Source organism: Lactuca virosa, chromosome 9 (assembly GCF_052849685.1).
Source record: "Lactuca virosa cultivar CGN04683 chromosome 9, Lactuca_virosa_CGN04683_v6, whole genome shotgun sequence".
Classification (NCBI taxonomy): Eukaryota; Viridiplantae; Streptophyta; class Magnoliopsida; order Asterales; family Asteraceae; genus Lactuca; species Lactuca virosa.
In genome coordinates this window covers 248,281,943-248,306,835 of record NC_136434.1, presented here as the reverse complement: position 1 = coordinate 248,306,835, position 24,893 = coordinate 248,281,943, and positions in this window count along the sequence as shown.

Here is a 24,893-nt window from a genome sequence, read left to right as displayed (position 1 = left end):
CCTGATTATTTGCATCACTACCTATTGCAGTTAACAACTCACCCTTGCATTGTCCCTTCAGAAAACAACCATCCAACCCTAGTACCCTACGACATCCCCTTTTCCATCCCTCTTTAATTGCTTTAAAGCAAATGTATATTTTGTGAAATGTTGTGGTTTGATCAAGCTTTATAGTAACAGAAATCCTAACTGTACTGTCTGGATTATATCTCATCAACTCATGCCCGTAGTTCCAAACTCTTGTATAATGGTCACTCAATTTCCTATTAATTAATGACAATGCCCTCATCCTTTATCTATAGCATTTTGACCATGTGATGTTGCAATGAAACTTACTTTGTATTTTAACCTACATCTCCTTACATTTTAATTTAGGTTGCCTAATCAACTCTTTCATAAACTTCTTTGTTACCCAAGTAGGATTCATAAGCTTTGCATTGTTAAAATTTCTAACACATGTATGTTTGTCTACAAGCTTTTTTTGTTGGAATGATATAACACCCGGAATCTAGAAGGCCAATTAAGGAAATATAATCTTCATTTAAGAGGTCAACTCGTCGAGTTCAAGGGGGAGAACTCGACGTGTTGGAATAATTTGGCACGCGTGAATTTAAAAACCAACTCGATGAGTTGGACGGGGTTTGGGAAACCCTAAATCTGGGATTTTACACCCTATTTAAACAACTTAATCCCTGGGGTTTAGCCTCATTTCCAGCATCCAAGTATCTAACCCTAAACCTCGAAACCCTAAAGCATATTTGAGTGATTGTGAGCCATTTTGAGTGTTTTTGTGGGTGCTTGAAGCTCTTAGAAGGAAGGGAAGCTTGAAGGAACTAGGAGGAGTTGCTAGATCCAGAAACCTCACTCTATTATCGACACTTTCTGGTAATCAAGTCTCAAACTTGCCAAGCAGTTGATTAGATCTCCATTTATTGTCCTTTTTGTTTGTTTTGGTCCAAAGGAGATGATTAGTGAGGAGTTGGACATCCCAAGTGGAGAACACTTCAGATCTAGGGTCTTGAGGGGCTTTCATGGCATAAAGTTGCCAACTTTATGGCCCTAGAAGTCCCATGCAACATCTAAGCTTTTGTTTTGACCGTTTAAGCTCCAAATGGTCATGCATGTGGGTAAAATTTAAGACTTTACGTGCCCTTCTAGTCCCTAGAGTCCATATCTATGTTCTTATGCCCTATCTTGAAGTTTTGAGGACTCTTGGATTAAGATTTAAGCCTTTTTGGAGTTAGGGTTTGAGCTTAATCTCTTTAGGAAGGGATATTTATGGATAAAGTTGGAAACTTTACCCTTCTAGAGGCATTTCCAGTCGAGATCTGAAGTATAGGGTTTAGATCTGAAGAGTAATGGCTTAATGAGTTAAGAAGGGGTTAAAAGACTGAAGAACTCGACGAGTTCATGGGGGAACTCGATGAGTTGATTTGAAATGTCCTGATTCTGTTGATAAGGAAGAACTCGACGAGTTCATGGAAGAACTCGACGAGTTGGATCGTGATATCATGATTCTATGATTCATGGAAACTCGGCAAGTTGAAGGGTAACTCGACGAGTTGACTCAAAATTTTGATTTTGACCTTGACTTTGACCAAAGTTGACCCTTAAGGGGTTATGAGTATGAAAGATTACTTAATGAAATCTTTTATGTTTAGGGGATTGAGTTGGATTGATATTCGGAGCTGGGGACTATTCAGCTGCTTTCCAGTATTCGAGGTGAGTTACCTTCCCGATATAAGTGGGTCGAAGGCACCAATGCCGACCCACTAATAGTTTTTTATAGTAGAGATGATTGTCTTTGTGATAATTGTCTGGTATGCCACTATTTGTAGATATTTATGTGCTTGTATGTTATGTATTATGTGGTAGTGGTAGGAGGGGTGAATTAGACCCTGTAGCCGGTTGAGATAAACCGGAGGGTAGGTCGGGCACCCAGATATGCCTGACAGTATGCTTATGATATGTTATGATGTGGTAGTGGTAAGGGGGTGGAATAGACCCCGTAATCGGTTGAAATAAACCGGAGGGTAGGTCGGGCACCCATATATGCCTGACAGGGTAGGTCGAGCACCCAGATATACTTGGCATGTGTAGGTCAGGCACCCAGGTATGCCTGACGTGGGTAGGTTGAGCACCTAGGTATGCTCAACAGGGTAGGTCAGGCATCTAGATATGCCTGACAGGGTAGGCCGGGCACCCAGATATGCCTGGCAGTATGTGATTATATGGTATGATGGGGGAACTCACTAAGATTCGTGCTTACGGTTTTCAATTTTGGTTTCAGGTACTTCTTCTTCGAAAGGAAAGGAGTCGGCATGATCGCAGCGCATCACACTATGATTTTCCGCGTTATGAGATCTTTGGGAGTTGTACTCTGATGTTGCTTTCTTATGACATGTTTTGGTTGTTGACGTATTGGTTTTGATTATGATATGGGATGCACTACCAATGTTTTTAGACTAATGGTTTTTATGATTACGAATTAAAAATAAAAATTTTGGTCATAAATTTTGGGATGTTACAAGTTGGTATCAGATCCTTGGTTTGAGGGATTCAGACACACTTTCGGGGGTGTCTGGACTCAATCGAGGGTTTGAGAGGTTTTTACAAGAAAAATAATTTTTCTAAAATTAAAATTAAGGGTTTTTGATAAAGAACAAGGAGTGTGATGCGTGCAATCGGCCGAGCTCAAGTAAGTTTTCCCAAGATACCACACATGTTTATTATAATATATGACATGGTTATGAGAATTGCATGTTAGATTAGGGATAAAGATCTAGGAAGGATGCCTTGTATGCCTACTGTATGTACTTATTGAACTGCATGTTAGTACTGATTAGTCGGTGATATGATGGCCTGATTAGGGTATGCTTGGTTTTGGTTACTCAATGCCCGAATGCTGCTTGCTTTGTTATTTTAGGAGTCCTAGTTATCTTTAAATAACTAGTAAACGAATACGTTAATTTACATATTACGAGGACTAAATAATTTCAAAAGGTTAGGTCTAGCCGTATTTCGCAGCTCTTTTCTGAGTCCAATTGTTGTAGGGCAGGAGCTCTCATTCGAAGAATTATCTGGTCTTAGTAATATGTAATGGTATTCGCAAGCTAGTTAGGGAAAGGTTGCAGGGACTTCTTATGCAGCTGATGGCAGAGAGTGGGTCGAAGATTACCCTAGGGTAAGCCTAGGATGAGATTAGTGCGGAGAGCAGTAGTAGTGAAAGGGATTTGGTGGAGTTAAGGCAGTTTTGAGGAAAGTACGGATAGATGTGGAAGGTAGTATGGGCCCATACTACTGAAAGCAGAGGATCCGTACTCGATTCAAGATGGGCTGCGATAAGACCAGGAAACTTGTAGTGCGTGTGTGATCCCTCTATATTGGACGAGTATTCGGATGGTTGCTATGGTATGTTTCTAGCATGCTGACGATACGTGATAGGCCGGTTGGCAGTTCTGGTGCCGGCAAGGGATCTGGCTCGGGATCTGGAGTCGGGTAGCTCGATGATCAGATGAGGAAGTTCATTTCATCTGAGATTACGTGCAATATCATTGACCAGACTCCTGTGATCTTCGATACGGTTAAGGAGGGCATTTTGGAGATCCTTGATGAGAGGATGAGCACATTTCGCTCTGAGGTGATGACAATGATGGTGACGCGCGCGATGATGTTTCGGGAGTTCCGAGCTTGTGGAGCTCTATAATATCATGGGGTTAGGACCCCATTCTCAGTAGGAGGTGGTTAGCGGATTTGACTAATGCGTTTAGGATGAGTTTCTGCCCCGGGGAGGCGAATGTCAAATATGCTTCCTGCTTGTTAAAGGGCCAGGCACGTGATTAGTGGGAAGAGATTGGTAGAGAGTTGGGTGATGATGTGGTTGATGTTGTGTCATGGGATGATTTCTCAACCGGGTTTCTAGTGGAGTTTGCTTCGACAATTGAGGTGCAACAGTGACGCGAAAGTTTCTGGGCCTCCGCCAGACTACTGAGACTGTGGCAGAGGTCACTACCAAGTCTCTGGAGAGGGCTTTGTTGGTATCACAGTATGCAGCAGATGAGGAGATGAAGAAAGTGAGGTAACACGATATGCTGCGGGATGATATCAGGAATTTCGTGAGTATTTCGGGGTGTGAGACCCTGAATGATATGATTGTTAGAGACCATGAGTGGGAGATTGATCTGGAGAACGTAGAGAAGAGAGGGTCAGATCAGTTAAATACCTTGGAGGGTTCCGGGAAGAGACCCAAGACTTCAGATCAGCTATTGATAGGCCAGCAGGGCCGAAGTCAGTACAGCACGTACGGGAAACTGAACCATGGAGTTTGTCGTTCCAGGGGTTCGGGTTGCTATAAGTGTGGTAGGGTTGGTCACGTCAGCAGGGATTTCACTCAAGGGGCAAGCCCATTATGTTTTTACTACTATCGGGTGTGCCACAAAGAGGGCCGACTGTCCGACGACGAGGAGAGGATCAGTGAGCGTGCCTGCCCCTGATACTTTGTGGATCACTGATGGATGAGAGGGTAGAGCAGGAGCCCCAGCAGAGAGGAGTCCAACTTTGTAGTGACATGCAGGAGAGATCATGATTACAGCAGGCGATGTTGCGGGTATGTATCTTTTGCTCTTTTCGGTTCTATCTGTATTTTGTGGTTGCTTTCTTGCATCGGTTTTAGGTAAGTGTACCTATGGGTTTATCTCTATGCTTGTGATTGGATTATTTTCAAGTAGTATCATATGCCAATTGCATACCGTGAATTACTGAGTGGTTAGTGAGAGGTCGTTTCCGTTTTAGCTGGTTTGGAGTGTTCAGTGTTATCTTGGGTTAGAGTTGAGATCAGTTCAAGGGCATTATGTGAAGGTCTGCGGTCAGGGTCTGCAGGATGGTTATGCGGCATCGTCATGATTCGGTGGTTTTAGTAATTGTGCTTGGGTTTGCTCTTGGAAGCGCCAAGAGAAGTGGTCTAATGTTGAAGTTTGCTTTGAGCAACGGTTAATTGGACTCTAAGGTTTGAGTGAGACATCAGGTTAAGCACATAGGGTAATCAGTATTGGGGATTCGGAAAACGTTCATCTAGTCTTCAGTAATTGTGCGGTCTTTGGGGTGGGCTAATAATGGATCAATAGCAAGGTTAAGCGTTGGTAGTCAGAATGTCAAACATGTAAGGAAAGAAGGAATGAGAATCCTTTAGTTCTCGTGTGCTTTGGGGATTTGGTCTAATCAAAGTGGGGGAGAATCATCTAGGGATTGGTTTTGAAGGTTGGGTAAGTTTCACATCCTGGTCAGGAAGAGAGATGACCCAAGTGCCCGTTAGGGTTGCGGTTGTTTAAGTGGGAAATCAGGAACTTCCAGCAGCTTCTCGATGCATTCTTGTTAGGCATAGCAGTTTTGTGGATGGATTTAAGTCGAGGGTTGTGTCAGAGCCTCGCTGCCTGTTCTTGTCTGATAAAGGCTTTGGGGTTCGAAACCTAACCCGAACACCTGATTGGGAGCATGGTCTGGTGCGTGTTCGACTCAGGATGGGTATAGTTGGATTGATGGTAGGACCAAGGTTGGAAGATAGTGTTAGAGTGTTGTAAGACTGCGGGTGTAGCCGTAACATTCACAAGATTGGCAGATAGTGCTAGAGTGTTGTAAGACTGCGGGTGTAACCTTAGCATTCACTAGGTTGGCAGATAGTGCTAGAGTGTTGTAAGACTGTGGGTGTAGCCGTAGCATTCACAAGATTGGAAGATAGTGCTAGAGTGTTGTAAGACTGCGAGTGTAGCCGTAGCATTCACTAGGTTGGCAGATAGTGCTAGGGTATCGTAAGACTGCGGGTGTAGCCGTAGCCTTCACAAGGTTGGCAGATAGTGCTAGATTGTTGTAAGACTGCGGGTGTAGTCGTAGCATTCACTAGGTTGGTAGATAGTGCTAGGGTGTTGCAAGACAACGGGGGCAGCCGTAGCATTCACTAGGTTGGTAGATAGCATAGAAGTGTTGTTAGATCGCGGAAAGAAAAGTAGCACCCACCAGTTCTGGTGCAGCAATGAGGGTGTGGCAAATCCACAAATTGGGTTACGGATTTACCCAGATGGATTAGACCTATTTGAGCCCATGTTAAGACAGTAGGAACACCACTGCAGTCATGGGATCGAGGAAGCAATGGACCGTATAAGTTCGTCTATGATATAATGCTACCTTTGGTCATGTAGAAATCACTTTTAGCCTTGGATTTGGTGACTTCAGGATTCGACGTATGGACCCGATCAGTTGGAACAGAAGTTTGTTAGAGTCATAGTGGCAAGATAACTAATGGAAACTATTGACAGATGAGGATTTCATTCAAAAGTCTTGTGGGGCGACTATGTGGGAGTCTTTTGGCTCAGCAACCGGGTTGGAACCTGGTATCTCAGATGTCTAGCAGACGAACTGAGACCAGGGAGGTCTTGGTGGATTTTAAAAAGCAGCCAGGAGGCAGCATGCTGTTTTGGGCAGTCCAGTGTTTTGAGCAGTTCAGTGTTTCGGGCAGTTTCAATTTCTCGGGCAGTATTAGTGTTTTAGGATTTCATGTATGGGTGGAGTAACTGATTGCTTGGGTAATGATAAATCACCCACAATGGGATTAAATAATCTTAGAGTAATTGATTTGACTCTGTTGCGTAGCTCTCGTATGAGTCTAACCGTTGCAGGGATGAATCTTCTACTCGAAGGATTATCTGAGCCTTCTGTCAAGTATAAGTGCTCTACAACAGTTTATGGTCAGTGATTTTGCTCCATTCAAAATAACAATGTGATCATGGATTAGAAGCAATTTGTGTGATGCGAGATTCTATGAGGTTAGTTTGGTGGCAGATCTGATAGGGAGTCATGCCATTGAGACTTAGGCTTCAAATTTCAGGTGAAGTAGGGTTGGGGGAGAACTCGACGTGTTGGAATGATTTGGCACGCGGGAATTTAAAAACCAACTCGATGAGTTGGGGAGTACCAACTCGACGAGTTAGACGGGGTTTCGGAAACCCTAAATCTAGGATTTTGCACCATATTTAAACAACTTAAGCCCTAGGGTTTAGCCTCATTTCCAGCCTCCAAGTCTCTAACCTTAAACCGCAAAACCCTAAAGCATATTTGAGTGATTGTGATCCATTTTGAGTGCTTTTGTGGGTTCTTGAAGCTCTTGGAAGGAAGGGAAGCTTGAAGGAACTAGGAGGAGTTTCTAGATCCGGAAACCTCACTCCATTATCGACACTTTCTGGTAATCAATTCTTAAACTTTCCAAGTAGTTGATTAGATCTCCATCTAGTGTCCTTTTTGTTTGTTTTGGTCCAAAGGAGATGATTAGTGAGGAGTTGGACGTCCCAAGTGGAGAACACTTCAGATCTAGGGTCTTGAGGGGATTTCATGGCATAAAGGTGCCAAATTTGTGGCCCTAGAAGCCCCATGTAACATCTAACCTTTTTTTTGACCTTTCAAGTGCCAAATGGTCATGCATGTGGGTAAAGTTTAAGACTTTACATGCCCTTCTAGTCCCTAGAGTCCATATGTATGTTCTTATGCCCTATCTTGAAGTTTTGAGGACTCTTGGATTTAGATTTAAGTTTTTTTGGAGTTAGGGTTTGAGCTTAATCTCTTTAGGAAGGATATTAATGGGTAAAGTTGGAAACTTTACCCTTCTAGAGGAATTTCCAGTCGAGATCTGAAGTATAGGGTTTAGATCTGAAGAGTAATGGCTTAATGAGTTAAGAAGGGGTTAACAGACTGAGGAACTCGACGAGTTCATGGAGGAACTCGACAATTTGATTTGAAATGTCCCGATTTTGTTGATAAGGAATAACTTGACGAGTTCATGGAAGAACTCGACGAGTTGGATCGCGATATCACGATTCTATGATTCATGGAAACTCAGTGAGTTGAAGGGTAACTCGACAGACTTTGACCAAATTTGACCCTTAAGGGGTTATGAGTATGAAAGAGTACTTAAGGAAATCTTTTATTTTTAGGGGATTGAGTTGGATTAATATTCGGAGATGGGGACTATTCAGCTGCTTTCCAGTATTCGAGGTGAGTTACCTTCCCGATATGAGTGGGTCGAAGGCACCAATGTCGGCCCACTAGTAGTTGTTTATAGTAGAGATGATTGTCTTTGTAATAATTGTCTGGTATGAAACTATCTGTAGAGATTTATGTGCTTGGATGCTATGTATTATGTGGTAGTGGTAGGAGGGGTGAAATACACCCCATAGCCGGTTGAGAAAAACCGAGGGTAGATCGGGCACCCAGATATGCCTGACAGTATGCTTATGATATGTTATGATGTGGTAGTGGTAAGGGGGTGGAATAGACCCCATAATCGGTTGAAATAAACCGAAGGGTAGGTCGAGCACCCATATATGCCTGACAGTGTAGGTCGAGCACCCATATATGCTTTGCATGGGTAGGTCGGGCACCCAGGTATGCCTGACATGGGTAGGTTTAGCACCCAGGTATGCTCAGTAGGGTAGGTCGGGCACCTAGATATGCCTGACAGGGTAGACGAGGCACTAAGATATGCCTGGCAGTATATGATTATGTGGTATGATGGGGGAACTCACTAAGCTTCATGCTTATGGTTTTCAGTTTTGGTTTCAAGTACTTCTTCTTCGAAAGGAAAGAAGCCAGCATGATCACACTATGATTTTCCTTACTATGAGATCTTTGGGAGTTGTACTCTGATGTTGCTTTCTTATGACATGTTTTCGTTGTTGACGTATTGGTTTTGATTATGATATAGGATGCACTTCCGATGTTTTTAGACTAATGGTTATTATGATTACATAATTAAAAATAAAATTTTTGGTTATAAATTTTGGGATGTTACAAATGACCTTTTAGTACTCATCCGAGAACCCCTAACCAAGAATGGACACTTCTCTGGAGCACTTCAACATATTGCTACTAGTCTAACACTATCACAATTTTTGAAACGAATTTGATAACCCTTACTAATAGCATAGTTAGTTAAACACAATTTCAGCTGATGTGGGGATTCATACCTTTCACCAAACACTGGTTTCATTAAGTTCCATTTCACCTTTGGGGTGCCGGTGGAATACTCGAAATCATCATCAATCTCTTCTTCATCACTACTTTGCACATATTCCGAGTCCGATTGTTGGTTATGGATTTGAGTTTGAGCATTATTTTGACATTGACCTTGCGGATCATCAGCTATCATCGACATCGTCTTCTTCACAAAGAATGTTCAGAAATTCATCTCTGTATCATGAAATTGGTTTCCTCTTAAAATAATCATCGAGCTCCACATTTATGTTATCCAAATCATACATGTCGTCCATTTTCATCCTTTAAGACGGGGTAAAAACCCTAATTTACTGAGGTGGGTGAAAGCGAGAGAATGAAGATGGAAGAGAGGATGAAATGTCAGGGTTTTTTTAGTAAATAAGGGTATTTGTTTTACCGAGTCCACATAAGCCATTTAACACCAAATTAGCATATGCAACCGGCTAAATGTGGGTGACCGGATGAGAAGGAACAATTTGTTTATTTTACCCGGTTTCCTGGGTTATTTTGTTTAAAAATAAAATTTAGGTAATAAATTGAAACTTTTTCCAAAAGTTTAGGACTTTTATGATAAAACCCTTTAGAGTTTTATATCAAGATTCTCCTAACTTACTCTTGTATTTACGTCCTTTCCATATATAAAATTATGTTTTTATTACAATTACCTTAAACCATAAGAGATGGGGCATTTTTCATCCATATTTCTATTATTTTTAAATAATAAAAAATATAATAAAACTTATTAAGTTTATAAAATATGATAAATGTCATAATCTTAAATATATGGAAAGATAGTAAGAAGAAAAAAAATAAAAATATATTTGATTTCTCATAATATGATCATACAGTTTTAGCCTTTTTGTATCGAATAGTTTTAATGTTGTTTTAAGCTACTTAATTGGTTAAAGAGTAATTTGGATATATGGTATCCAATATTTATAACATTTAGGTTTCGTAATATTTTTGGTTCAACTATATGTATTGTTGCAAAATTTATCCATATTTAAAATCTAATTTATCAAGATCAACCCTTTAGATTAACCCCCTTTAGTTTGCTCCCGATAGGAACTCTCATATGTCATGCATATGAAGGAATTATGGTCCTTTTACCTTTGTCTCTCTCTTCTTAAGTGATTTATTTTCTTTAAACTTCATTCTTCTATCTTGTTTAAGAAAACACATCAACAAATAGTTACATAATTAGATTAATATCATCTAAATGCTAAATGTAATCCATATGGTAACATTAACATAGTGAGCACAATTTCAATTACAAATTTATTGTAACGTCCCAAATTCAAGAATAAATTGTTCATCTTTAAAATAGAATAAACACCTATTTTTATAAAATTACATTCAAGTCAAACCATTTGTTCATAAACCATGATTCAAAATCAAAGTGAAAAGGAAGACAATGCGGAATTTCAAATCATAAAATTGTTGACGTGTGTGTACGGTCCTGCCTTTGCAATCTGATAAGTACCAGAAAAAAAAATTAATCCACAACTGTAAGCACAAAGCTTAGTAAGTTCCCCAAAATATCACATGCAACACAACATAATAATCAGTTATGGGTTATCAGCAACCATGGGACTATCGGCAGTCCTGAGGACTATCAACAATCCTAAATATCACATACAACACAACAATATAAACAACTATGGGTTATCAGTAACTCTAGGACTATCAGCGGTCTTGTAGGCTCACAACAGCCCTATGGGTTATCGGCAAACTATCAGACTATTAGCAGTCTTGGAGTTATCAGCAACTCAGATACACATATAACAGCAATCAACAAATAAGACTTAGCTAGTCTAGCATGCACACCACTATGAAATAGGTAATACAATGAGAATACTCACCTGAAAGAAGAGTTGAAATCACTACTAAAAGTCCCACAAAATCAACTACACAAACCTCCTAAACCAATCACAAGCTAAACTTCATACTATAGCTCAACACCTCTCAAAGTTTGACCAAAAGTCAAACTAGTCAAAAAGTCATGGCCATGCACATGCCATGACGTTGCAATCCCTCGACAAAACAGTCGTGAGGAATCCACTCTTGCCACAAAGTGGTAATCAAGTTGCCACGTCGTGGGAACTATCCAAAAACCACTTAATGGATTATGCCCTTAATCCATTAAGCCACACACTCATCTCTTCTAGAATACATCCAAATGTCCGTAAGCTTCATAAAAACCCTTGCTTTACGGACATGCATGTCTTGAACTTGTTTAGGTCAAAAATATGAAAATGAGATCAAAATCTCATGCATGGAACCAACACTCAACCAAACTTCAGATCTAGCACACCAAACCTCAAAGGGGTCGCAAGGATCCATAAAATTGCCAACTTTATGGAAATCCAATCACTCAAACTACCCTAAACATGAAGAACAGTGCATAAGATCTAGAAGTATACACATAAAGGCTGGAACTTGAGGACTTACAATGGTCCAAAATATGTGCTCTAAGGTGGTGAGGGAACTTGTTTGTTGGATCTATGCACCAAGAACACCTTCTTCTTATCCAAGGCATCAAAGACAACACCAAAAGCTCACAAATGGATGAAAGATTAGAGGGGGATCAAAATGGTGAATAGGAGGCTAGGGTTTCATTTAGGAAGGTTGGAGGTTGAAGAGGATACCCTAACCTTGAAGTTAGAGGCTTTAAATACTGATGAAACCCTAAAATTTCATGGGGTTGGGCTACCACAGCCACCACATTGTGGCACACTAATTTCCACGTCGTGGTGCTCACTAGAAAAGCACGATCATAAAAAGCCATGTCACATCGTGGATATCCATACACCACATCATGGAAAATATCCTTCCTCAAATACGAAAACATGTGTTACAACTCTCCCTTACTTAAATTAGATTTAGTCCTCGAAACATGTCCTTCAACTTACTCTTAAAACACCCTCCAAACCCCTTGTGGGTTTTTCCTAGTCAACTCTCTGCTTACACAAGCATATGCCATTCTAAATGCCAGAATCTATAGCTACAAACTCAAGGATTTCCAAAACCTAACGCATATGCCAAGCCCGAGCGGACTCACAAAAGTCAAAATCACGTCCACTACCAACTGTAGAAGCTGACAACCTCGCATACAGACGTAAGGATGAAATATAAACAAGCAAATGCTAAACTATCCAACACATCCACTCGACTCTAAAAGTCCCTCGTCTAAACATGGAAATAACTACACAAAATAGCAACAGTCTAATCAAACCATCCCAAATTCAGAAATCATGACCAAAAGAACTTAATTACACATCTGACTTCCTGATATGTTGTGACTAACCAACTGATCCCACGAGTGCAACCATGGTCAATATAAAATATCTCATGGAATTCAAGCTCCCAAAAACAGCTCAGGTGCACAACCATCTACTAAAACATCCAAGAGACTTACAAGCAACCGCATCACTGGTAACTTAACTCACACGAAAACTTATCATAAAACGAACACATATCAATAAGGAAGAAACCTAATAATGAACCACTAATATAAAACCATGACTTTTCTAACAAGTCAACATCCTACAACTGCCCGATCCCAACCTGGCGGTCACAGACCCACCAATGAAAACACTATACTGCTCAAACACCCATCTATGACATCCCCTATTTTACGACCAATTAAAATCTTTTTTCTTTATGCTTTCTTAAAATAGAGTATTCTTTTATTAGTGAGAAATTTGTCCCAAAACATTATTAATGTGAGATAATATCAATATCCAAGCATATATAAAAAAACATTTTTCATTAATATTAAAAATCTTGGGATGTCATAACTGATACAGAAACATAAGCACAATCTAGTCTTTATAGACTTTACATCAATTCATTTAAAAGCCTAAAACTCTTTATATATCTCGACAGATTCAAACACCACTATTATTGTACCTTCGTACCGCTACATGTGATACAAAGAAACTGTGTTGGTCAGAATTGGGAGCCTGGTGAGCACATAGGTTTTTCAACCCATAATAGTTAAATCCTTTATTTATATTTTTCACATCAAACAATTAAATTGGTTACCCATTCCCGTTATTCTCACTTTCTGATCGTAAGATATTGATCTCAAGGGACCTATCCTAAGGAACATTGTAAGCAATGAGTAGACAATACCACATTGGGGATTACTTAACAATATATGTTAATAAGGCAACCATGAGGAGGATAGAATACATCGTATGAATACGTAATTCATTAATACCTGTAAGATCCCATGGAAATGACAATTGCAAAATTAAGAAATACATAATCGAAAAGACATGAATTAACGTTTAAGCACAAGTGCATAGATAATGGAGTAGTACAAAATTATTATAAGCATGTGTTGAGAGAAGAACTTAATAAAAGTTAGTAACTAGATAATATATTGCAGAATAATAAGTTAATCTCAGTGGATCGTTGTTAGCTCAACAATAATAGTTAGATTGCGGAAATATAAGGAATGTAAATAGCAGCAAGTGTATATCAATAAGCATTAAACAAGTAGACACTTAGTTGAATCGTAACATGGTTTGCATTCAAACACAAGTTAGCACATGATGAACAACATAAGTGAAGAGGGACTTGGTTAAAGTATCAATCATATAACTTTAGATGGAATAGAGATGAAAGATATTATATTGATAAGTTCAGAATTGGTAAGTAAACATGAAGTGGTACACAATATTTTTAGAGGCCCAAAAGTTACACAAAAATAATAAAAAATTACAAAGTAGTTAACTTCGGTGACCTTGAAGAGTACACAGGATAATACTAAGATTACAAGCAAAGTCAGTAAAAGGTAACTTGTTGCAGTCTTCATGTTACAGGCGTCTGCGGTCTTTTACTCGTCTTCGGGTGATACAAAATGACAAACAGTCTTCGTCAGGCTCTTCTTCGATTTATGAAGGCATTGGGTCTTCGGGTCCATCATTAGCTGTAGAGGGTCACTTTATTGTTTCAACATTTCCCCCCAAAGTGACCTCGCAACTAAGTTCTTCATTGATTCAGCTTGAGAAACCTTATGATGATCCACTAGAATTTCCTAACTTCAAAAAGCCATTTGATCCTCCTGGTAATTTCAAACTTCACCTCTTTAGTGGTGGGTTTGGATATTTGCACCGAAGTCAAGGTGATCTCCGGTTGCTTCTTAGATAAGCGATGAATGGCTCTGACTGGAATGAAGAATTTTGGACTTGTTTGGGACTTCTTGTAAACGACCCCAAGCTTTGGAAGTTTGTTGCACCGAGATTAATGTTTTGATAACCTTCAGTGACAGTTGGAGTTGGTTCAAAAGGAGGGAAATCAAATTTCTTAGCAAGTATCGGGTGGATTACAACATCAATCTTCCCAAAGTCGCATACCAGGGCCTTGAGGAATTCACAAGCCCTTTCAAAAGCAACTTTCATCTTTGGATACTTTTCAGCTTTTAGTTGGAATACTCGGGCAATCAGGAAGATTTCCTCCGGGTTCATAAACACACAGTCTGCTTGTGATCTGATGTAATCACATCCTCTCCGGGAAAGAGTGTACTAAAAGAATTCACTCTTCATGAACTTTCTGAGCTTGTAATTCATCACCCCTTCTGGTTTTATCATTTGACCAGATGTTTTCAAATTTCCCACCGTGCTTAGCATGAAAAAGATTCAGTTGCTCAAATTCCATGGGGAGTCTTCGATCTTTGGGAATGGTGAGCTCAAAGGATTGAAAAACGGGGAAGTATTTAGAGTTTGGAGAAATTGGAACATCCCAGTAGCCGTCTGAAGGAGCATCTGCATATGTTAGAGTTGGAATGTAGTCTGAGTCCAACAGTCTTCGGGTAGGATTTACCCATGAATTGATTAAAGTTTCATCAAAAGTGGTATCGAACCCTTGAGCCGTCCAAATCTCATCCGCAAACTTTGTGACTCTCCAATCTTGTTTCCTTTGGACCATGGCTGGGGAGTCATTGGAGTGAACTGATGAAACGTCTTCCTCTAGGTTTTGCAGGTGAGGAGTTTGAGGTCGAGGAGAAGGATGAGGTGTTGACTGCCGAGGAGAATCATGAGAAAGTGAATGCCGAGGAGAACCATGATAAGTTGGGTCTTTGTTGTGCTCTGTAGAAGGTTGATGCCGAGGAGGAGTGTTGGATTGGTGAACCGAGGGAGTTTTTTTCTTAGAAGGTTTTGAGGTTGAACGGTTTCAATCCTTATTCCCTGGTTTGGATCACTTCCCCTTTTTGAGGAAGCAGGCTCCACCTGCTCCTCAAACCAAGCTTTCAAATCATCAAGCTTTTGGAAAGTGGTATTGAACTGTGTTGCCGTCTGAGCACTTACTTGCTTGTTGGTAGGCATATTTGGATTGAAAAGTATTTAATAAATCCCTCTGGTAAGATGAAGGATTTCATCAACACTTTCTTTTGCAGTTAGGGATTGCCTCAACCATTTGATTGTATCGTGAAGAACCGAATACCTTGTTTCATAAGAAGTGTGAGTTTCATCGACGAGCAACTTGGATTTGTTTTCTTGAGCTTCCAAGGTTTGTTGAAGTTCGGTCTTGAGTTTTTTCACTTCTTAAATAAGATTTGAGGCTTTCATGATGAACTCCCGATGATCCATTGTTCTTTGATTATCCAGCTGACGAATGCATATTTCCACGCGAAGAAGCAATCTATCAGCAATGAACTTCTCTCTTGTTTCTAAGGCTTGAACTTTGTCGATCAAGGATTGATGAGTTGAGTCTTCAGTGGTCTTTGGAGATGTGACTGCAGCTAAAATATGATTCACTTTAGACTGAAGATCTAGGAACTCTTTTCTTGATACAACCAGTTTCTTCTTTTTCTTTTGTTTGGGCTTGGAAGTAAAATGTTGTGACCCGCTGGATTCTTCATCATTGTAACATCCAGATTTCCAGGTATCATAATTTAAGTATTTATTTTTGAGTTAAGAAGAGGGACTCGACGAGTTGATTGTTAAACTCGTCGAGTAGGATCGCGACTGATGACTCGGATTAATGATGGGACTCGACGAGTCGGTTAGTCGACTCGACGAGTCTGCGCTGTGGATGATAACCCTAAATCTTTGGGTCTGTGCTCTATTTAAGGGTCCTTATGGCCTTCATTGGCGGCCACACACACACTTGAGAGACCCTAGCGAACCAGAGAGCATAGAGAGTGAGAGAAGGAGCTAATTACATCACCATTAGTGCATTCTTGCAAGAAAGAAGGAGATGATTCAAGCTAGGCTGGTTGAGGGGCTCAGATCTGCTATCATTCCATCAAAGGTTGCTGCTGGAGGTATAAATCCATGTCTAATTTCATGTATGTAGTAGATCTCATGAATCTAGGATTTATTTACCCCTTCTTTAGTTGAGTTATGGAGCATGTGGAGTCCCTTTGAGAATTAGACTTTAGATCTGGACCTTGAGAGGTCTAGAGAGTCCCAAAAACCAAGCTTTATGCTGTTACATGAGAATATTGAGCCTAGGACACCATTGTAAGGGTTATTCCATCAAATAGAGTTAGATGTGTGGTGCATGGAAATAAAGATTGAACCTTTACATGACTTTTGAGTGTTAGAAGGTCAGATCTATAAGTTAGAGATATTATGTGATATGAAACAGTGTGTACGATCAGCCAGCGCCCGAACGGTGATTTCCCAAAATACCCTTACATTATGTGTTATGAGATATTATGTGATATGATATGCATGCTAGAGTAGGCTAGGTATTCATATCTAGGACTAGAGTGGCCTGATTTGTGATGCCTTAGCCTAGGAGATTACTGCTACTATGAGATACTTCGAGAGTGAGTAGGTAGCAGCGAGGAGCTTATGAGTGGTCTAATGGAGGATAGCCTGAGTTTAGCGAGATATAGAGTACTTGTGACCTGGGATCCTAGGAGGAGGACTTGGGGTGAATACCGATGTGTTGTGGAAGGTAGTATAGGGCCCGTACTACTGGAAACACCGGATCAGTGAGCAGTCCAAGTAAGAATCCTTAGGGTACTAAGGAACAAGTAGGGTTGAGTATCGAGTGCGAGTATACTCGAGCGAGTCTCTGATTTCTTTTGTGTTGTGATTCAGAGACATCATGGTTGGGACACGCCATAGACCAGGGGGCAGCGACGTTAGCGACGAGGAGATTCGTCGGATGATTCATGACGAGGTGGCCGCGGCGATCCGGGAGGCCATTCCGGAGATGTTTGGGTCTATCAAGACCACGCTGATTGAGACGTTTGACGAGAGATATGTTGCTGTTACTGAGGCGGCTGCTGCTGCAGCCACTGCAGCTGTCGATGCCGCGATGCCACAGGGAGGTGACTCGTTGCTGTACCGAGAGTTCAGCAACACGAAGCCACCAGAGTTTGATGGGACTCAGGATCCGATAGCCGCGATGAGATGGATCTCTGACATTAAGGGATGCTTCTACACGTGTTCTTGCCCAGAGCATCTGAGAGTACGATTCGCGCTGAACCAGCTTCGCTTGGGGGCGAAGGATTGGTGGAAGTTTGTGACGGCTGATTTCACCACAACAGAGCTTACCACGGTGACTTGGGAGAAGTTCACCGCCATGTTCCGAGATGAGTATGTTCCCCCAGTGGAGAGGGAACGGTTGGCACAGGAGTTCTTGTCCCTCAAGCAGGGGACGGAGTCCGTGACTGTGATCACACAGATGTTTCATAAGAGGGTGTTGTTCTGCCATGAGCACGTGTCCACTGAGCAGGCACGTATGAGCCGATATATGAGCATACTGAGGAGAGACATTCGAGAGTTTGTGGCGAACTCGACATACCGGACATTTGCCAAGCTCCAGGAAAATGCCCGGAAGAGGGAGATTGAGCTAGAGACTCAGGCCAGGGAGGAGACCGAGTCTCAAAGGAGGGATAGGCGGCTGACACAGTCTCCACCGGCAGACAAGCGGGCAAAGCTCGCTGATTCGAGATCTGGAGGACAGAGGGGCCGCACTTGTGGGAAGTGCGGCAAGAGCCACGAGGGAGTGTGCAGAGCAGGGGTGTGCTACAAGTGTGGCAAGGAGGGGAATTTCGCGAGGGATTGCCCCAAGGGGTTTGCAGTTTGCTTTCACTGCAACCAGACTGGCCATCAGAAGGCCTAGTGCCCACAGCTACTTCAGGGATCAGCACATGGATCTGCACCTGCTGCTAGAGCTACCGAGGCCCGGCCAGCGAAGGCCGAGGCACCGAAGGCTCGCGGGAGAGCCTTTCAGTTGACAGCGGAGGAGGTCCGCGCAACGTCCGATGTCATGGCTGGTATTTTTCTTGTGAGTTCTATACCTGCTTTGGTGTTATTTGACTCGGGTGCGAGTCGATCTTTCGTGTCATTAGCATTTAGTCAGCACATCAGTATTCGATGAGAGGCATTGAGTCGACCTCTACGAGTTTCTATAGACGACGAGCGAGCGGTGTATGCTACTGATGTGATTCGAGGATGTGTACTCGAGATTTTCGGTGTTGAGTTCCCGATAGACCTGGTACCGATTGCGATGGGGGATGTCTGTGTCATCGTGTGCATTGACTGGTTGAGCCGATTCGGAGCTGTTATCGACTGCGAGCGTCAGTTGGTGACCATACGAGACCCTAGTGGGGGAGTACTTACGGTGTATGGCGAGGGTACCCGATCTGGGTCAGCATTTTGTTTGGCTGCCAGAGCGAGACATAGTCTACAGCAGGGCTGTAGAGGGTTTGTAGCCTATGTGATGGATACACGAGTTGCCGCAGAGACGCCGAGTTCTGTCGGTGAGGTTCCGATAGTGCGAGAGTTTCTAGATGTTTTCCCCAAAGAGTTGCCGGGTGTGCCTCCCGAGAGGAAGGTGGAGTTCCGCATCCATTTGGTTCCGGGGGCAGCACCTATTGCCAAGGCACCCTATCGCCTTGCACCACCGGAGAGGCAGGAGTTATCCTCGCAGCTTCAGGAGCTGGTTAGGAAGGGATTCATCCGACCGAGTAGCTCGCCGTGGGGAGCGCCGATCCTTTTCGTCAAGAAAAAGGATGGTTCACATCGGATGTGCATTGATTACCGGGAGTTGAACAAGTTGACGGTCAAGAACCATTATCCACTACCGAGGATCGACGATCTGTTCGATCAGTTGTAGGGAGCATCTTGGTTTTCCAAGATTGACTTGAGGTCTGGATATCACCATATGAGGGTGCGTGATGAGGATATCCAGAAGACGACGTTCAGGACTCGTTATGGGCATTATGAGTTCGTGGTGATGCCTTTTGGGCTCACCAATGCACCAACAGCGTTCATGGATCTCATGAACCGAGTATGCAGGCCGATGTTGGATCGATCGGTGATTGTGTTCATCGACGATATTCTAGTGTATTCGAGATCCATAGAGCAGCATGAGGAGCCTCTGAGGGAAATCCTCTGAGTGTTGAGATCGGAGAGGCTTTATGCCCACTTCTCCAAGTGTGATTTTTGGTTACGAGAGGTTTAGTTCTTGGGACATCTCGTTAATCAGAATGGGATATTGGTCGATCCGGCCAAGATTGAGGCTGTCATGAGTTGGGAGGTGCCGAGATCCCCCACCGAGATCAGGAGTTTTCTGGGGTTGGCCGGCTACTATCGGAGATTTATCAGAGATTTCTCCAAGATTGCCGTTCCCCTCACCAGATTGACCCGGAAGGGTGTTGCTTTTATTTGGGGTCCCGAGCAGCAGACCTCGTTTGAGACTCTTCGCCAGAGATTATGCGAATCCCCGGTGTTAGCCCTTTCGAAGGGAATGGAGGATTTCGTGGTGTATTGTGATGCGTCTATATCGGGGTTGGGTGTGGTGCTTATGCAGAGAGGGCACGTGATAGCATACGCATCGAGGCAGTTGAAGCCTCATGAGACGAGGTATCCTACCCATGATTTGGAGTTGGGGGCAGTGGTGCTCGCCCTCAAGATATGGCGCCATTATTTGTATGGGGTTCGGTGTACCATATACACGGACCACAAGAGTTTGAAGTATCTGATGGATCAGCCCAACCTGAATATGCGCCAGAGGAGATGGTTGGATGTGGTAAAGGATTACGACTGTGAGGTCCTGTACCACCCGGGTAAGGCTAACGTGGTAGCCGATCCTCTGAGCCGCAGGGCGGAGAGTGCCCCGATTCGAGATATATGTATGAGGATGACGGTGATGACTCCGGTGTTAGATACCATTCGAGAGGCCCAGGCAGAGGCTGTGAGACCTGAGAACCGCAAGAGGGAGCGGGTGATTGGACAGGTATCCGAGTTTGTGACGGATATCCGAGGGCTTATGACCTTTCATGGTCGGATTTGGGTGCCGTATACGGGCGGGGCACGTAGCACTCTGATGGAGGAGGCGCATAGATTGAGATTTTCGATCCATCCCAGGGCCACTAAGATGTATTTCGACCTGAAGAGAGACTACTAGTGACCCTGTATGAAGAGGGATGTTGCATGGGTAGTAGAGAGGTGCTTGACCTGTCATCGGGTTAAGGCCGAGCACCAGCTTCCGCATGGCAAATTGCAGCCATTAGAGGTTCCCCAGTGGAAGTGGGAACATATTTCTATGGATTTTATCACCAAATTGCCGAGGACCGTGAGGGGTGTTGATGCAATTTGTGTGATTGTGGACCGACTGACGAAGAGCGCTCACTTCCTTGCTATCAGTGAGAGCTCTTCTGCGGAGAGGCTAACAGAGACATATGTGAGAGAGGTGGTGTCACAGCATGGAGTGCCGATCTCGATTGTGTCAGACCGAGATGTACGTTTCACTTCCAGGTTCTGGAAGAAGTTCCATGAGGAGTTGGGTACGAGATTGCACTTCAGTACTGCTTACCACCCACAGACGGATGGCCAGAGTGAGCGAACGATACAGACGCTCGAGGATATGCTTCGAGCATGTATTATGGACTTCGGGGGAAGTTGGGACATATACCTACCTTTGGCTGAGTTTTCTTACAACAACAGCCACCATTCGAGTATTGGTATGCCTCCCTTTGAGCTTTTATATGGGAGGAGGTGTTGGACTCCCATCTGTTGGGGAGAGGTAGGACAGCGAGTGATAGGTAGCACTGAGATAGTGCTTAAGACGACTGAGCAGATACAGCAGGTCAGACAGAGGTTACTAACCGCCCAGAGCTGCCAGACGAGTTATGCGGATAGGCGGCGATCCGAGCTCGAGTTCCAGGTTGGAGATTTCATACTCCTGAAGGTATCTCCTTGGAAGGGAGTGATCCGGTTCAGGAAGAGGGGCAAGCTGGGGGCCCGATACATTGGTCCGTTCTGGGTGACCGCGAGAGTGGGTAAGGTAGCATACCGTTTAGAGCTACCTGCGGAGTTGAGCCAGATTCATGATACCTTCCACGTATCCCAGTTGAGGAAGTGTATAGCCGATGAGATGGCAGTAGTGCCGCTAGAGGATATTCAGGTGGATGCGAGCCTAAATTACATTGAGAGGCCGATCGCGATCTAGGATCAGAAGATCAAGGTTCTGAGGAACAAGGAGGTGCCTCTGGTTCAGGTCCAGTGGCAACATCGGAGAGGGTCCGAGCTGACTTGGGAGCCGGAGACGGAGATGCGGGAGCAGAATCCAGAGTTGTTTGCAGAGTAAGACTTCGAGGGCGAAGTCTGATTCTAGTGGGGGAGAATTGTAACATCCGGATTTCTAGGTATCATAATTTAAGTATTTATTTTTTAGTTAAGAAGAGGGACTCGACGAGTTGACGCTTAAACTCGTCGAGTAGGATCGCGACTGATGACTCGGATTAATGATGGGACTCGACGAGTCGGTGAGTCGACTCGACGAGTCCGCGCTGTGGACAGAAACCCTAAATCTTTGGGTCTGTGCCCTATTTAAGGGTCCTTATGGCCTTCATTGACGGCCACACACACACTTGAGAGACCCTAGCGAACCAGAGAGCATAGAGAGTGAGAGAAGGAGCTAATTACTTCACCATTAGTGCATTCTTGCAAGAAAGAAGGAGAGGTCTCAAGCTAGGCTGGTTGAGGGGCTCAGATCTACTATCATTCCATCAAAGGTTGCTGTTGGAGGTATGAATCCATGTCTAATTTCATGTATGTAGTAGATCTCATGAATCTAGGGTTTCTTTACCCCTTCTTTAGTTGAGTTATGGAGCATCTGGAGTCCCTTTGAGAATTAGACTTTAGATCTGGACCTTGAGAGGTCCAGAGAGTCCCAAAAACCAAGCTTTATGCTGTTACATGAGAATATTAAGCCTAGGACACCATTGTAAGGGTTATTCCATCAAATAGAGTTAGATGTGTGGTGCATGGAAATAAAGATTGAACCTTTACGTGACTTTTGAGTGTTAGAAGGTCATATCTATAAGTTAGAGAAACAGATATGACCTCAGAAGGTCAAATGAGTGTTGCCATGGAGGAAACTCGCCGAGTCCATGAGAGGACTCGACGAGTCGGATCGGGTTGCCTCGCGATGCGTGATCAGTGGTAACCCGTCGAGTGAAAGGTTAACTCGACGAGTCGAGTAAGGCCTTAGGAAGATTTAGAGGACACGCATGGACTCACCGAGTCACCCGAGTGCACTCGACGAGTCTGGTCAAAGTTGGACCGTTGACTGGAGTTGACTTCAGTTGACCTCAGGGTTTGGTCAAACTGATTCAGGAGAGGCCATGGAGGGGTAGAATGGTCTTCTACCCATTCTTTAGAAATGAGAATATAAGAGAGTATTGATTAGAGATATTATCATATAATAGGCGGAGGCTAGATCGAGGATATCGAGCACGAGAGTTTACTACACTTCATACGAGGTGAGTCTTCTCACTATACATTACCTAGAGTGGTATTTATGTGCAGACCCGAGGGTCTTATGTGTTATGTGTATGATTGAGATTATGTGCATTGTATTATGTGTATGCTATGTGTTGTATAGACCGGACCGGAGGGTCCAATGACTTACGAGGCCAGAGGGTCCTCGATTAGACCGGACCGGAGGGTCCAACGATTTAGACCGGACCGGAGGGTCCAATGAGCTATACCGGACCGGAGGGTCCAACGAGCTACGGGGCCGGAGGGTCCCGCTGAGACACATCGACCGAAGGGTCGTACCGAGTTATAGCCTCGAGTGGCGTATGTGCTGTATGTGGTATTTTGGGGAACTCACTAAGCATTTATGCTTACCGTGTTATGTGATATGTGTTTCAGGTACTAGCGAGGATCGCGGGAAGGCGCCGACATGATTTGTACACACTGATAGAGTATTATGTATTTGAGATCCTAGGATATGTTTTACTGTGATAACATGTGACGCATTTTGAGTTTTGAGATTACCTTATGAGACATGTTTTGTTTGAAAAATGAAAAATTGTTTTGAAAATTTACGTCGTTACAATCATCAAGGACCATAATAAAGTCATCGGAAGGGAGAGGTTGCTGGACTTCATCATGATTGTTATCATCTAACCCGAACATTGGTGCAAAAATGATTTCTATCGCAGTTCTTTCTTCATTGGAGTCTTGTTCTTCAGTGTTGGTGGGAGGAGGCTTTGAAGCACCAACAATGTCTTCCATATCTTGAACCTTTTGCACCGTGTTTTCCACATCCGACATCCATTGCTGAATTGTGAGGATATCATGCACAGTTTTGGAATTGTTGAAGGCGGTGGCCCAATACTTGGTAACAAGAAGAAGATATTCCTCCTTGAGCTGTTTTTGCTGAACTTGTTGTGATTTTATGAACCGAAGAGCCCTTTTGAAGGCGTCAAACTTCCTTATCCCTGATTCAGTTATGGGTCGATATCGAGACCATGTATCATCTGAGGCATATCCGTCAAATCCTTATCACACCGAGGTGTTCCTCGGGTCCATGAATCCTTGCACATTGGTGCTCACCATGCCTAGGTCGATTGGATATAATGTAGACGTCGCAGGATTTTCAAAGCTTCCTCGGTCTCCTTGGTCTAAAACCAAGTCTGGCCTCGACTCTGTTCTGGCTAGGGTCTCTGAAAAAGGACCCTGCGGTGCAACTTGTGTATGAAGTGCTTGTGTGACACGAAGGAAAATGGAGTTTAAATCCTCGGGAGAAATAAAGTGCAGAAACGAAGCCCTGGAGACCTTAGGGAAAGTATCGACATCCGGATTCACTTAGAATACAGATTGTATTTTGTCTCCATGTTTGGATGAAACTGATACACTTACTGTATCAGAGTGGTTAGATTGGGTTGCTTCGGGTGAGTCAGCGTGGACTCGAACGGCTGCGGGAGTCTTTTGAGAGACTCTAGAATATGCTTTTCTTCGCTTTTGGCCATAGATAGGGGTAAGCTTCAACTTCTTTCTTCTAAAAATGTCTCTAAAATCTGAAGGCTCATTCAAACTGTCATCGACCACGTTAACTGGTGTTTCATGAGCCTTAGATGGATAAGGTTGAACCCTATGAGTGGACTCTGCGGTGGTGACTTTCCTATTCTTTGAAGCACACGCACCCTTCGAGACAACATTTGAAGGAGTGTGTTTGATAGCCAGAGATTTAACCCTTTTTGGCTTGGTTTGTGGTGCTTGGACTTTGTTTTGACGAGGGGGGCTTAGAGGGGTAGAGCGGTATGGGGAAATAACGCTCGTATCCACGATGTGGTTAGCCACCAGAAGTGTAGTGAGTCCAACAGACTGAATAATATACATGGGAAGATGTCGAGTAGGACCGAAAATAGATTGATCTTTTGGAGGGATTGTACCTTTTGAGATCTCTTGCAGAGAAGAGATTGGTGTCATTGACAAGACTGAGGCTTGCATCTTTATGAAGATCGACCAAGCACAAGGACCAGAACCTTGAAGATGTAAGTTCCATCATCCCTTCTTTCGGGGTCCCTTTGCTGATATATTGGAGGAAATCCTCCCAGAGAATGTTCCCATAGTTTACAGGGTTTCCTG